The 14518-nt window shown below is 42.2% G+C and overlaps 1 protein-coding gene across 1 annotated transcript in view; it reads right to left on the reverse strand.

The window, feature by feature from the left end:
- Window positions 1–13834, reverse strand: part of gcgra (glucagon receptor a) — a 100957-nt gene extending 87123 nt beyond the window's left edge. The window contains 1 exon segment of the mRNA XM_080725118.1: window positions 13557–13834. The gene's annotated coding sequence lies outside the window, so the exon portion shown is untranslated.
- Window positions 13835–14518: the final 684 nt, after the last annotated feature.

Genomic DNA, 14518 nt, shown 5'->3' on the forward strand with positions numbered 1-14518 from the left:
TGTTGCACAACTTGCAAGTCACTAAATCACCAATTACCGCCGAACGAACGCTCATTCTTTTTCCACCGTGCCGTACCGAGCGTCCGTTCTTTTCGCGGCTGAGCCTGTCTGAGCAGATGAGGGGTGGCGCGGGTGTGCACAGTAGCAGCAGCTCCCGTAACACTAGTCTCAAATCTGGAGCGCACATAAACAACAATGGCGGCGGGATCACTTTTCTGGTAGTTTTCTATGCCTGGATCTACCGTAGTTTCTACATTTCTATTTTTTCCATTTCATCTGTCTACAACTGGTGCAACTGAGGGACAAACTTCAGCCTCGTTCATTGGAACAGCTGCGCCTGGTCAACTTTTTTTTTTTTCACAACTCGGCTAGCGATACGCCTGGCTTTTACAAAAGATTGTGGTTGGAAATAAGGGATGGATATCTTTCTATAAAATCGCAAAAGTAAGCTAATTTGATGGCGTCATTAAGACATTCTTAGATCCTTATAAAATCATAGAAATGGCAGTAAAAGAGATAATAGTGTGAAGCAAACCGTATGTTGTGTTGAGCTGCAAATGCAACCTATCATCTATTTCTATTAAGTTATTGTCCCACTCACCTCGGCTGGGTTTTTTTAATTGAAATGTGCAAGTTCACTTAATCAGCATTAAATCTAATTTAAAAACGTATTTTCTCTCTCTCTCTCTTTCTCTCTCCCTCTCTCTCTCTCTCTCTCTCATAATTAGGTGAACATTGACCAAAAATAGCAGATCTACAAGCTCAAAATGCGTCATTGTGAGCATGAAGATTGGCTATTTTCGCTGAAGAGATTTGCTATAGAGGGAAAAAGGATGTGGCCCTAAGGGACCCCATGCAGTCGATGAAGTATGTAGTCGTTAAGCCGTGATTATCTCTGTGCCTGGTGCCTGAGCGCAGCAGCTTTCATTTTGGGGCTTTGGGTGATTATCTGAACACAGGAAGGACGTGTTTCAGAATTGCGTCACTTTAGAGGCTGTTACCCAACGGCAAAACCCTTAACAAGAACACGGAAATGCAATGGTTGATAATTTCTCTTCAAGGTTTCTCTCAAAAGAACTGTATACATCTGTTTCTGCAATATAATGAAAGCGCTCCTACGGGAAGTTGATGTTCTGGGGCATGCCCATAGATCCGACGTACAGCCTTATTATTCTGGGGTCCGCTCACTATCCCAACTGGCCGCTGTTCCGACTAGCGTCGGCAGGTTAATTACTCGTCACGGTTACTGAGGTTAAGTTTAGGCTTAGGGTTAGAGTTAGGGTTCGTTTTAGCATCGGAATACCGGCCCCTCGGCACACTGATGCAGGCCCTATTATTCTGAAGTCCCAATGGTCCGAATAATGTTAGGTTAGGTAGGGTCAGGGTTAGTTAAAATGCGTAGTGTAAAACCAGTGGTACGCCAGAATATCTGGCCATCTGTCTAAATGGCCTGGCACCGGTATTCTCTGTCTCAGATGCAAAGCACACAAACACATGGACACACACAGACACGCACATATGCACACACACGCACGCACGCACGCACACACACACGCAGTCGTTAGTGTTGTAAAAAATATCGATTTATCGAAATGTATCGATTTTGAATATAGTATCGATTTTCAATATGACTTTTCCATAGTATCGATACTCAGTTTTTACCTCTCTCGTTGGTTTACACCAACGTTACTTTTATGTGTATCCTTCCTACTTTGGCTTATTCCTGGTTATTTTAAAGGCCTATTTATACTTAGAATGTGAAAACATCAAAGGCAGGCCTTTAAAAAGTGCACTATCATCTACCATCTATCGCCGTGGTTGCGTGGTATCGAAAATGGTATTGAGTATCGAACATTTTCAAAATATCGTATCGAAGTTAGAAATCCAGTATCGTGACAAGCCTAGCACACGCGCAAGCACACTCACACTCACACTCACACACACACACACACACACACACACACACACACACACACACACACACACACACACACACACACACTCACTAACTACATACACAATATGATTATCTCCCCGGTGAGATTCAAGGCTTGGTTCTTTGGCCCCAGAGATTCAGCAGTGCTGTGGAATAAATCGGCATTTGTAATCTGTAATACATCGTTGTTGCTTGGCAAAAATAACAGATTTTCTAGCTAACAAGCTTGTTAGCTGGAACGTCAGACATCTACTTCCAAAAGCTCTACGCCTCATCTGCCTCAAAGGAACTGCAGCCTGCCACACAGTCCATTAAGATAGTGGTGTAATAAGACTACCTCCAGTAGAATGGTGTGTGTGTGTATGTAAACAAACTCCAATTTCTGCATACCTTGGCATGATTCAAGACAAACTTTAAAAATGCAAATTCACAAACAGCTGTCCAATACAGCTTCAGCAACTGATAAGCATGTTTTGGTTTTTGCTCCAAATGAATGGCAGCCAGGCTGCATTCAGGATGCTTTGCTTTTCAGCCCTCAGCAAAGGAAGCGTCTCGTTTCTCCAACAAGGGAGTGACACAGCCAGAAGGACTCTCTACAGAGATGCCAGATGCCAGATCGATTATCTTTGGTTAATTGAATATTAATAGGAAATATCATTACTGGGATATATAGTAGCCTATATTTTTAAATGTGTGTTCACAAATCATCTGCAAAATAATTCTAATGATTCTTCTCCCCCCCCCCCCCCCCTTTTTTTTCTTCTTTTTTTACAATCGACTACATTCATTGATCTGATTAAAAAAGAGTAAATAGCTTATGTACAAGCTCACAATGCATGACACTACGACAGATTGTGAGTTTGTAAATCTGCTATTTTTTGCCATTTTGGAAAATAGACAATTTTATTTAAAAAAAAAATCTTGTTTTATGGAACAAGATGAGCCGAGTGCTTCAGAGGTTTAGCAGGGTGATACCTCCAGTCCTGTGATGTTTGAGGTGCTCTAAGTTAATATAGAGTAAAATTGACAAGGGGTCCCATCAAGGGTAATTCTTCAAGCACACTCACGAGTCAAGGAACAGCTAAAACGCCTTTATTTAGATAGGGCTATTACATATTAAAACCCCCAATAAAAGGCCACTAACGCCCGGCGTTATTTTTATTGATGGGACCCCTTGTCTAATTATTGTTTTATAATCGATTAAATGGATCACTCTTAGATAAACTGTTGCACCTCTTTTGCACCACTTTTGCATCATCACCTTCAGAACACTGCCTGGAAGAGTGTGTAAGTCCAGGAAGGCATGCCGCTGGCAGTCACCCAGGCACAGGAAGTGATGGATTTACATTTTGGGGATTTCGGACTGGGAGAACCAGAGGAGGAGTCAAGAGCAGTGGTGTAAAGTAACTAAGTACATTTACGTTACTGTACTTGAAGGTCGGGTGACATGGCCAAAACAGCTAATTATTGCTATCAAATTAGCCAATTTTTTTAATGATGTCATGTACCCCCATGTTAAATTACCCAATCAAATTAATTTATTGTAGTTACTGTACTGAAAGTAGTACTTTCTGTACAGTAACGGCAATACATTAATTTGATTGGGCTAATATGGGGGGGAGGGGCGGAGTCGAGCATCCATATCATTATCTTTTGAAACTGACCCAACAAAAGCTGTTCGAGGTGTGTTTCCGACTTTCTAAACCAACTTTAAAACTATCAGTTCTAGGGGTAAAAATTATATAGCATTCGCTATAAAATCAATGGTTAGACCGGTAAAAAAGTACATGTCTTCTTCAAAAAAGGTGTCAGAGATTAGTTACGAGGGTCAACACGCTTCTCCCCGTCTATGAGACGGTTTTGTCGGCCATACCCTGCTGTCTCTTCCCCTAAACCTGACTGGAGCACCAGACCGACCGGAGCAAGCCATATGTCCTGCTGTACGCCCGTCGGAGGACTGAGGTCCGTGGCTCATACACTCTGTGTGTGTAGCCTGTGTGTGTGTGTGTGTGTGTGTAGCCTGTGTGTGTGTGTGTGTGTGTGTGTGTGTGTGTGTGTGTGTGTGTGTGTGTGCGTTCGTGCGCGCGCGTGTGTGTGTGTGTGTGTGTGTGTGTGTGTGTGTGTGTGTGTGTGTGTGTGTGTGTGTCTGTGTGTGTGTGTGTGTGTGTGTGTGTGTGTGTTTGTGTGTACACACACAATAGCTCTCGAAAATAGTGCGGTGCGGCGCTAGCCAGGCTAAACGCTAACAACAACGCATCACGTTGTGCGCGGCACCGCACGACGGTCGACGGACGAAGTATACATTGCGCGGCACCGCACGACGGACGAAGTATACATTCACTACTAACTGATACGGCCCCGCCTCCTTTTCAGACTGTTTGGAGAAAGACCACGTGACCTACTGCAGCACAATGTTAAATTTTGGGGCGCGTCACCACTCCTTTAAGTACACATTTTTTTTTTGTTTTTTTTTTACTTCACTGGAAGTTTAGTTTTTTTTTTTTTTTTTTACTTCACTGGAGTATTTTTCAATAACATTTTCTTCTCTTGCACTACACCTCAAAGGCAAATATTGTACTTTTACTAGAATTATTTGAAAACATAAGCTAGATTTAAGTAAGTAGATTTTTGATTATTATTACAAAACATACAGTAATCACCCCAGCCCTAAATACATTTTATAAATTCGAAAACTTGTGAAACTGGATATTCTGAATATTGAGTACCGTACTTTCTACTTCTGGTACTCTAAAGTACATTTTGACGCCAATATACTTTTGTACTTTTACTTAAAGGACAACTTTGTTTTTTTACAACATGGGTTCATATTTTAGATTGTAATTAGAGAAAAGAAAAAGTGAGTGTTAAAATGTTTTCATTTGCTTCGTTCTATTGTTTTATCGCGTTTACCGTGCTAAAATGTGGGGCATGCGTACGCATGGGGGCATGCGTACAAGTGGCTAAATATGTCTTTTTAGACACAATAAGCCAGCAGTGTCTTTATTGCTATTTACAGTAACACTTCTAGCCCCCATAAGTCACATCCAACCATGGAAGGTTGCGTTGTATCTTGGGAATGGGCTTATTCTGTGTAAAATGACATATTTAGCCACTTGTACGCATGCCCCCAACCACTGAAATAAGAATCTCTAAAACAATAGAAATAAGTAAATGAAATCAATTTAACACTCATCTTTTATATTCTTTAATTACAATCTAAAATATGAACCCTTGTTGTAAAAAACTAAAGTTGTCCTTTAAGTACATTTTTAATTACGGATTTTTACTTTTAAAAGAGTATTTTCGACATTCTGCATTATTGATACTTTTACGATTGTTAAGTAAACAATTTGAGTACTTTTTCCACCACTGAGTAGCAGCAGCTGCGTCAGCCCAGAGGAACACACCATGGACGGGCCTCAGATGGGCTTGGGAAGAAGTAAAGAGACTGTTCCAGCACACAAGTAACACACTCTCCCTGTTGCCTGGCATAAGATAATGCAAAGTGGTTATGAATAGCCTAGCTACCGTTGTTTTGGGTTGAGATTGGCACATTCTACTCAGGTTTTTTCATCTCACTCATGTCACTTTGTCTGCTGACCTCACAAAGCAACAAAATAAAAATAAAATAAACAAAAATAAAAATAAAACAATTCAAAGGAGGCAAGCAGTGATCACCCCATGATGTGCACTGCAATGTAGTTTCAAATGCACTACATTGCAGATGCTTTTTGAGAGTAAAAAACAAAAAAAGAAGAAGAAGACATGTGTGACATGCATGGTCTGGGCAGATTGCCCCAGGAAATGTGCCAATCTCAACCCAAAACAACGGTATGTGAATAAGCAAACACACAGAACGTTATGCATATAGTATGCACTACATACTATTACATTGTATATATGGAAACTGTGTTCTCAGCCATCCTTGCCTAGTAAGGCACGTTGTGCTGTAGCTCTGGTCCATAGCGTTAGTGGAGTTCTCCCTAACACTATGTTCGTCTACCTCACAAATCCTTGGCAAATCCGGAAAGACCCGTCGTCTGGTCCGAAAATAACAAAAACTGTTTCTCCCCTCACCAAACGAAAGGTATCAGTAGTAGACAGCTGAAAGCTTACTGTACTTAGTGTACGTGGTCTGAGCGGGTCTTTCTGGATTTGCCAAGGATTTGGGAGGTAGACGAACATAGCGTTATAGGGAGAACTCTACTAACGGACCAGAGCTAGTTGTGCTGTTGCCTTACACACTATTTTAATATTGTGGACTTTTGATTTCATAGTTACTTGCGCCAGCAGAGGGCTTCTGTTTCTGTTTCCGGTGGTATCTGTGTGTCTGTGTTTACGCCCGTAGCCAATCAGGGAGCAGCGTTCTTGGTGATGTCACCACCAACAAGTGTGATCTGATATAAATAAAAAGCCTCGGCAGAGTGCCAACTTGCCCACCGACATCCATACAGACAGCACCGAACAAGGAAAGAGTGCACAAGTCGCAAGTTGGCACCTCGACAAAGTGCAGCCTAGTTATTGAATTTATTTGAATTGTCTTTTATCTCTATTTATGCAGCTCTACCCATTGAAACAACAACATTATTTCTATCTTATCTTGAAAATCTGCTTGCGTTGTTGTATGTTTCAATAAAACATGGCAGAATGCTAAGTAACAAAAGCGTCATCTCAGTTTGTTTGTCTACATGTGTCTGTGTACGAACAATTATAGAGCACTCACTTGTGTATTCTTGTCTGCATACACATTAATCTGGGCATTTGTATGTATGGATGTGATTGTGTGTGTGCATACAGTTTTTCTGTTGCGACAGCATGTATGTACTGTACTGTATGTGTTTATTGCCCAATAAAAATCAGATATAACAAATTCAATTTTCTGCAGGAGATGAAGAGCTCAGCTTGAAGATGTTTCATTAAAGCAGACTGACAGCTGTACTTTGTGCGACTTGCACACTGCGTGTGATTTAATAAACTCACAGCTTATCCTTTTAAGGCAGCGCGTGCCTGAAGGGCGCGCTACGTAATCAGCTATCAAACAGAGGCTAGTAGCGACATGGGAGCCAATGGCAATTGAATCAAGCCATGGCTGAAGCTTTCCTACCGTTAAAAGGAAAGGGATTGGTTCTGATCCTTCCCCATTCAATTGCTTATATAAACATTGGATTTGTATGTGCGTCTGTGTGTGCGTATGAGCGTACATGCGTCTGGTCTGTGTTTAAGATATGCCTGTGGCAGGTGTGTGTATATGTATGTACTATGCATACTGTGTATCGGGAGTGTGCGTGCACGCATGTGTGCCCAGTCTGCCAACGTATGCTTTTGTGCGCTTCTGTGCGCGAGGTGAGCATTACTGAGCTGGCCCTGGCAGACACACATGGCTGAGTGGAGCCCGGCCAGCAGTCGTATCCAGACAGGCCCTTATCGGCCCTCTGGCATTCGCTCTGTGGAAATACGGGCTGACAGCCTATTGTAGTGGAGGCTATTCTTAGACCTCCAGGTCTATCAGAGGGGGACCGCTTGAACCTGAGACCACGAAACACATACAGACCACCAGCTTTGTTCATGTGATGACCAGTGACCACTGAACATGCCTAATGTGCACCTTGCAGGTGCATTTTTACACTTGACCACCTAAAGTTAGCCCTATATATATGTAGTTAGTTGACCAGGGTTCCCCAGGGCTTTACACCAAATCTCTTCTCTGAAAATAGCCGATCTATAAACTCACAACATTGCGTTGTGAAGCTTGTAGATCTGCTACTTTTGTTTCAAATATTGTTAAGCACAGCATAAGGTATACATTTTCAAAGAATTTACATTTAAATTTACACAAAAAGAAAAAGTAAAGATACAGTGAAGGAAAACAAATATTTCTAAAAGTATTTCAAGGGTTTCCCCCCCAGCAGCAGCTCAACACGGACATTTCGGCCCGGAGGCCTTCCTCAGCGTGAAGGATCTCTCACGCTGCGGAAGGCCTCTGGGAGACTATATTCTTCAAATAAAAGTTGACGAGTGCTCCTCTTCCTATCTCTTCATGTTCCTTACATGTTCTGTGCATCCAGAGGCTGTGTGCGTGTGCGCGTGCGTGTGCGCGTGCGTGCGCGCGTGCGTGCGTGCGTGCGTGCGTGCGTGCGTGCGTGCGTGCGTGCGTGCGTGCGTGCGTGCGTGTGTGTGTGTGTGTGTGTCTCTGTCTGTTTCTCTCTCTCTCTCTCTCATCTTGTCCCACAATTGACGCTTAGTAAATATGAACCATCCAGTCCTCCTCTCTCAAAACATGAAACCTTACTTTCACCTCAATCCAGAACAGTGATGTATAGTGGTATGTGCAGGCGTGGTTAAATTGATTTTTAAGCCTTGACTAATCAAACTGCTTCCATCTTCAAGTCCAGGAAATCAAAGTTATGCATTAGCATTTTTCTTGCCTGTAGCCATAAGTGGTAAGGAAGAGTACAGCATGTAAAAATCTAGAAATTCAAGAGAACGTTAGCTCTCTACATGATCAGCCTGGATCATAACTGATGTGCAACTGGTCTCAGTCAGACCATAAGCACCACATTCACAGCATAACTGACCCCATGGGAATGCACCACACCTCTTTGATATTCTACAGAGCTTCCACTAGTGTCAGTGTGAGACAACAAATAACAAGTGACTTGACAACATGTTCCACATCAAAGAGGTACAGTTAAGCCAAAGAAAGCCTGCATTGGTCTTCCTGAAGTGATCTCAGCAATTTATCCATGATCTAATGGTGACTCGTTGCAGGAAGGTTTCTGAGTACCTCTTTCCCTGTGATCTTCAGGTAAACCAAACAGTATATGAGAAACTGTTGTAGCCAGCATGTAATTGTCTCCGCTATGTTTTCTTTCGCCCCTGTCCTTCCGTCCGTGTGAGCGTATGTTCGTGATCGACATGAAACTGAGCACACACACTCTCTGGAGGCCAGAGCAGAACCTCACCTTTTTCAAAAACGATAGCGCCACTTGGAGGCAAAAAACATTTTTTTTTAAATATTACTCCAGATGTCCTAACAACATGCAAAACATTTTCTCTGAAGTCAATGTGATCAAGACGGATCAGTCAGATTTTTTATTTTCTATCCTGATTGGCTTCCAAAGTTTGCAGGAGTGTCTCGTTTTGAACAAAATGCCTTGAATCTTGAATGCAGCCGCAGCATCCGATTGCCGTGCAACTTCACATTGGCCTGTTATAGCACCACCAGATTTATGCAAAACATTTTTTTTTTGCTATTACTCCTACAGATTTTGACGAAACATTATGCAAATCCGTACACCTTATCTTTATAGTCATGTCATCAAGACGGACCAGTCCCATTTTTCATATTTCATCCTGATTGGCTAAGATTGACACCTACTACCTGACATTTGTCTAGTTACTCATCTTATTTGCAGACTACGGCTACATCAATTTATCCCACTGTGCACTGGGAAGGCAAATCCCCATGTCTAACAAAGCATGCACTGCATTTGAAGTTTTAATTGCTCTAATTGTGATTTACACAACGCATTATTAAGAGAGAACATTTTAAAGGTGGGTGTTCACTAACAGATCTGAGAAACATTTGATCTCAGATTCCTGTCAGAACAGTGCATGTGAGTGAACGCCGCTTAAATAATCTCTTTAAAATGAAGGCCTATTTATTAACCCTCAATATACTGTTTATCAAATGTTATTCAATTTACTTGTATAATGAGGACACTGTTGTCATATGCATTCACATTGCAGACGTCAACTCTGTATTGTCCAGCTCTTTTGACTGCTTCAGAGAAGTTCAGACAGAACATCTGACACTGTAACTGTGGGCTACTGAGCACTAGCAGGCCACACAATGGAACATTGATATGCATCCAGCCAGGTGGGTCATTCCTGTTAATTGAAGTTGTGACACTGAGCGTCGGCAGCTTAAGTAAGCGAGGTGCGGAAACTGCGAATCGGTCTTTTTTAATATTATGCGAGGTAGACGCACGCGGGTACGCGTGTGCATGTGCGGGCGTGCGTGCACCTCCACTGGCAGTGGATCCCTGGGACTCTGTCTGTGATATCAGACAGTCAGAAATAAACACACCAAACACATCAAATGATGTTGGGAGAGGCAGAGAATGAGAGAGCAAGATAATTATACAACCTGTGATGGCAATAAAGACCTGCCAACATTATGGACCCACAGGTCCATTTGGTTCCATTTTTACACTATCAATTAAGACCGAGAAGTTTACTCTGTTTGAGGCTTAATTATAGTCAATTAACCACTAGGCTTTTTACAGGGAATCTTTACGAGAATCAAAACACCTAAGTAATGTATTAATGAATGCAACCCATAATCATAATCCTTCATTATAATTCAACAAAACAATATTTCCATAAACATACATTAAAGCCTTCGCCTTGCTTACCGTAGCGCGTGTTTGCAGAAGATTATACAGTTCATCACGAAAGGGCACTAAAGCCTGAGTTAATACTTATTTGTGCGTGGGTGCTGCGCACTGAAAAAGCATCTCTACAAGCTCACAACTTGTCACAGCGTAACACGTGAGCTTGTAAATCTGCTACTTTCAGTGCATGACACTGCAACTAAGTCTAAATCAGGCTTAATGTGTGTTTTGCATGCATTGGCGTATCAGTGCAGGATGGACTGCTAATATTTGCGAATTAACTCAAAGACATACAGCATCGCATCACTAATTCATCGAGTGTGCACCTGTATAAACAGGCCTAATGTGGCAGCATCGATGGGGAACATGCATCACTGACAGTAACAGGACTGCAGCAGATGTGCTACGGTGGCGATGAATATATTTACTTAGTTAGCCGCGTGTGGAGCTCTGGAGCTGCACTCAGTGTAATGGAATATAACATGCTTTCGGGGGACTGCAGCGCACTCTCACAATCATACAGTACTTGATACATCCCAAGTGAATCTAATTGGAGAAAATTACTTTTCAGACAATTAATTCCTCTTAGAACTCTGATGATTATGTATTCAGTGACAGAGTTACACTGATTTGTCTTGGCAGTGCTCTGTCTGTTAATGAAACAAACGTTTTTTGACAATCACGTTTTTTGAGCGGTGCTCCTATACGTGACTTTGTGTGTATGTACGTCCCTATCCGTATGTCCCTTTTCTGATTGGACAATATGATGATGAGCATATACTTTATGTATGTGACATCATGTGGGTCTAGTGTTGCATTCCTGATTCAATGTTTGGGGGACGCGATTTTCATGACATCACGATCACGTCGCTTAACACCTAATCAACAAGAGAACAGAAAATGGTGTATTAGCCTGCTGGTAGAGGCGCTGAATTTGGTCTAGAGGGGCGGATTCAAATCTCCCAGCTGAATACAACCGGGAGATCCTATTGGTTCACCGACCTGCGCACCCGTCCCCACCTCGCTCCGCTCCCCTCCTCTCCCCTCCTCCTACCCTATGCCCCGACATCACAACATTTGGAGTGATACCCCCTACACCAGGGTTGCCCAATTAGTTTTCCCCAAGGGCCGAATTATGTCTAGGGTACACCAAGCCGAGGGCCACACGGCGGCGTTCCCGCTACTCCAGCGACTGCGACAGTTCAGATATCGTCGTTGTCGGGTGAAAATCTTGTATGTCCAAAACCATTTGTTTTGCATTTATCATTAAAAAACTATTTAAACTAGTGAAAACAGCCGATCTACAAGCACACAACGCCTCCCACCGCGAGGCGTTGTGTGCTTGTAGATCTGCTGTTTTCACTACTTTTGTGCGAAGACCTTGTATGATTTGCGAAAGAACGTACAAATTTAGAGATAAGAGATTTCCACCCGACAACGATGATATACTAGTGTTGTTGCTGCTCTTATACTACCATTATTACTGGGTTTGGTGGGGGCCTGACAGTAGCCCCCCGCGGGCCGCAAATGGCCCGCGGGCCGCCTATTGGGGAACCCTGCCCTACACTCTGGTTGGTTAACGTTGACTCCCACTTCCTATGCCTGACATCACGTTAGCCCAGGCTTTTATTTTTGAGCTGAAGGTAAATGAAAAGCCTGGGTTCCCGAGACTAATGGTTGTATTGCATACAGCGTGAACTTGGGTGTTGTTTTGCATCAATGCATGTCCGTGCGCGTGAGAGGCGCGACACTTCTCAGAAAAGATACGGGACGGCGTGTACATGCGTGACCAGACCAATGCAACGATGATCATCATCATACTGTACTTAGCGTGTCATTCGAACCCACAATGTTTCTTCAGGAACAGTATTTTCTAGAAGTGTGAAGTGTGAAGTGTGCACCGCTCACTTCAAGATTCACATACTGGAGCTACTATACTAAGAAGTAGAAGACATAAAAAGATCTGTCTTTGCATTTTTCACATCCACCAAGACGAGTCATGTCAATCGGATTAACAGTTCTCAAGACACGCAATAGACACAAAGACACATAGCCTACATACGTACATATTACTGTATGTACATTACATTCTGTAAATACATGCTTTTATACATATTGTACATACATACGTACATACATACATACCTACCTACCTACCTACCTACCTACCGGTACCTACCTACCTACCTACATACATACATACATACATACATACATACATACATACATACATACATACATAGCCTACATACATACATAAATTCCTGGAATGTATAGATATTGGTATGAAGACTCACTCACAAATCTATATCTTGATGTTCTCAACTAAAAGTGTGTTGTGACTCATATTGTGTGTGGTATTTGCTGTACTGCCAGAAATAAGCACCAGTAACGTCAAACATTTATACAAAGCTTTCATAACAGACTCTTTTACACAGTAGAGAAAACATTTCTGAATAGCAGGGTCATATCAGTTTTGAAGGGATTCACCAATGTTTTCTTCTTGGTTTCAAGTCAGACAACTTCTTGGTCTTGGATGGTTTGGACTTGATCTGCTTTGGTTTTAACTCAGTGAGGTTATCTTGACTTGGCTACAGCCAGCCCAGTCAATAGTAGCCTATGCTATGTTTTTCAAAGGGGGGTTAATAGCCTGCATTATTTTTTTGAATTTGTATTAAAAATTAAATAATAATTATAAAACATTTGATGATGGTGGATAAAGAAGTTAACTTTCCCCTTTAAACCCGGTTAACAGAGGAAGTGTAAATGTGTGCTGCTGGCTGAAATTTCAGCTGCTAGGGGAAATATTTTTTCAACTTTCTCCAAACTCCAAGAAACATTCAGATAGGCCTATATCGATTATTAGCTCTAATTCAATATTTTGTAATGTAGGCCTATAGGGGTAAAACAATAATTGCGTGTATTTTTTGCTTGTTTGTTTGCAATATGTGTAAGCTACTTTCTAAATGTGCCATCCAACTGAGCTAAATTGACACAATCATTTTAATCAATAATGATATTCACCCCAGTGCATGTACTTATGTAAAGTCATTAACAACAATTATCTGCAGCTGTTAGGCTACTGAAACCAAACCGTTCATTTCCACAGCAGTGAGTGAGTCACTGTGAGTGAGTGAGTGACTACACGTTTGTCCACTCAAGAGTGATAAATGCCATACAAGAAGCAACTGGTCCCCGATATGTAAATGAATATTCAGGCCTACCACTGACAGCATGAGGGTCCGCTTGTTTCCCAGTCTCCACTTCACGTCCAGGTCTGCTCATCTTCTGAGAGGCATTTTCCTTTCAGCTGCGCGCTGCAAGTAATCCAACTTTCACAACAACGCCTACAGAGTAGGTACAACTACTGAACTGAAACGTGAACTGACAAACTGATCAAAACACATGTAGCTCTATTGTAAAGTGCAACAAGCGTCGCTACCTCTGTCTCTGTGAGTTAACACCAGAGTGGGTGAGGCGCACTGTCTGTGCGGAGCGGCTCTCTCTCTCTCTCTCTCTGCTTGTGTAGACACTAGACAGACCTACTTGCGCTTCTTGCTCTCGTTTGTGACGTCACTGGAGGTCCGTAGCTGGAGAAATAAAATATGTATTTTCTGAGTGAGGAAAAGTGAAACTGCTGCATACACACACACACACACACACACACACACACACACACACACACACACACACACACACACACACACACACACACAGCTGTCTGTGCACCACCTAACAGACCTCACTGCTTGTTTTCCTTTTTTTTAGTTTTGTTTTTATAGTTTTATTTTTTCCCTTTTTTCCTGACTATATCTATTGCACAGTACTGTGTTCTATCTGTCTGTCATTCAATGTTATATGAGATAGGCCTACTTCAATGGTTTCCTGTTGCCAAATGCTTTTCTAGGATCTCCTTTTAGTTGACCTTGTACCAGTGAACTGTACCGTCATGAAACTGTACCTTTATATGCAAACTTCTAATAAAGTCTTCAATCAATCAATCAATCAATCAGTCAGTCCGAAACTGTCAAGGAGTTAGAAACCTGTAGGCAGTAGACACAAGTGTGTGTGTGTGTGTGTGTGTGTGTGTGTGTGTGTGTGTGTGTGTGTGTGTGTGTGTGTGTGTGTGCGTGCGTGCGCGCGTGTGCGTGCGTGCGTGCGTGTGTGTGTGTGTGATCTGTGTGTA

The sequence above is a fragment of the Nannobrachium achirus genome (assembly GCF_963921795.1).
Source record: "Nannobrachium achirus genome assembly, chromosome: 4".
Lineage (NCBI taxonomy): Eukaryota > Metazoa > Chordata > Actinopteri > Myctophiformes > Myctophidae > Nannobrachium > Nannobrachium achirus.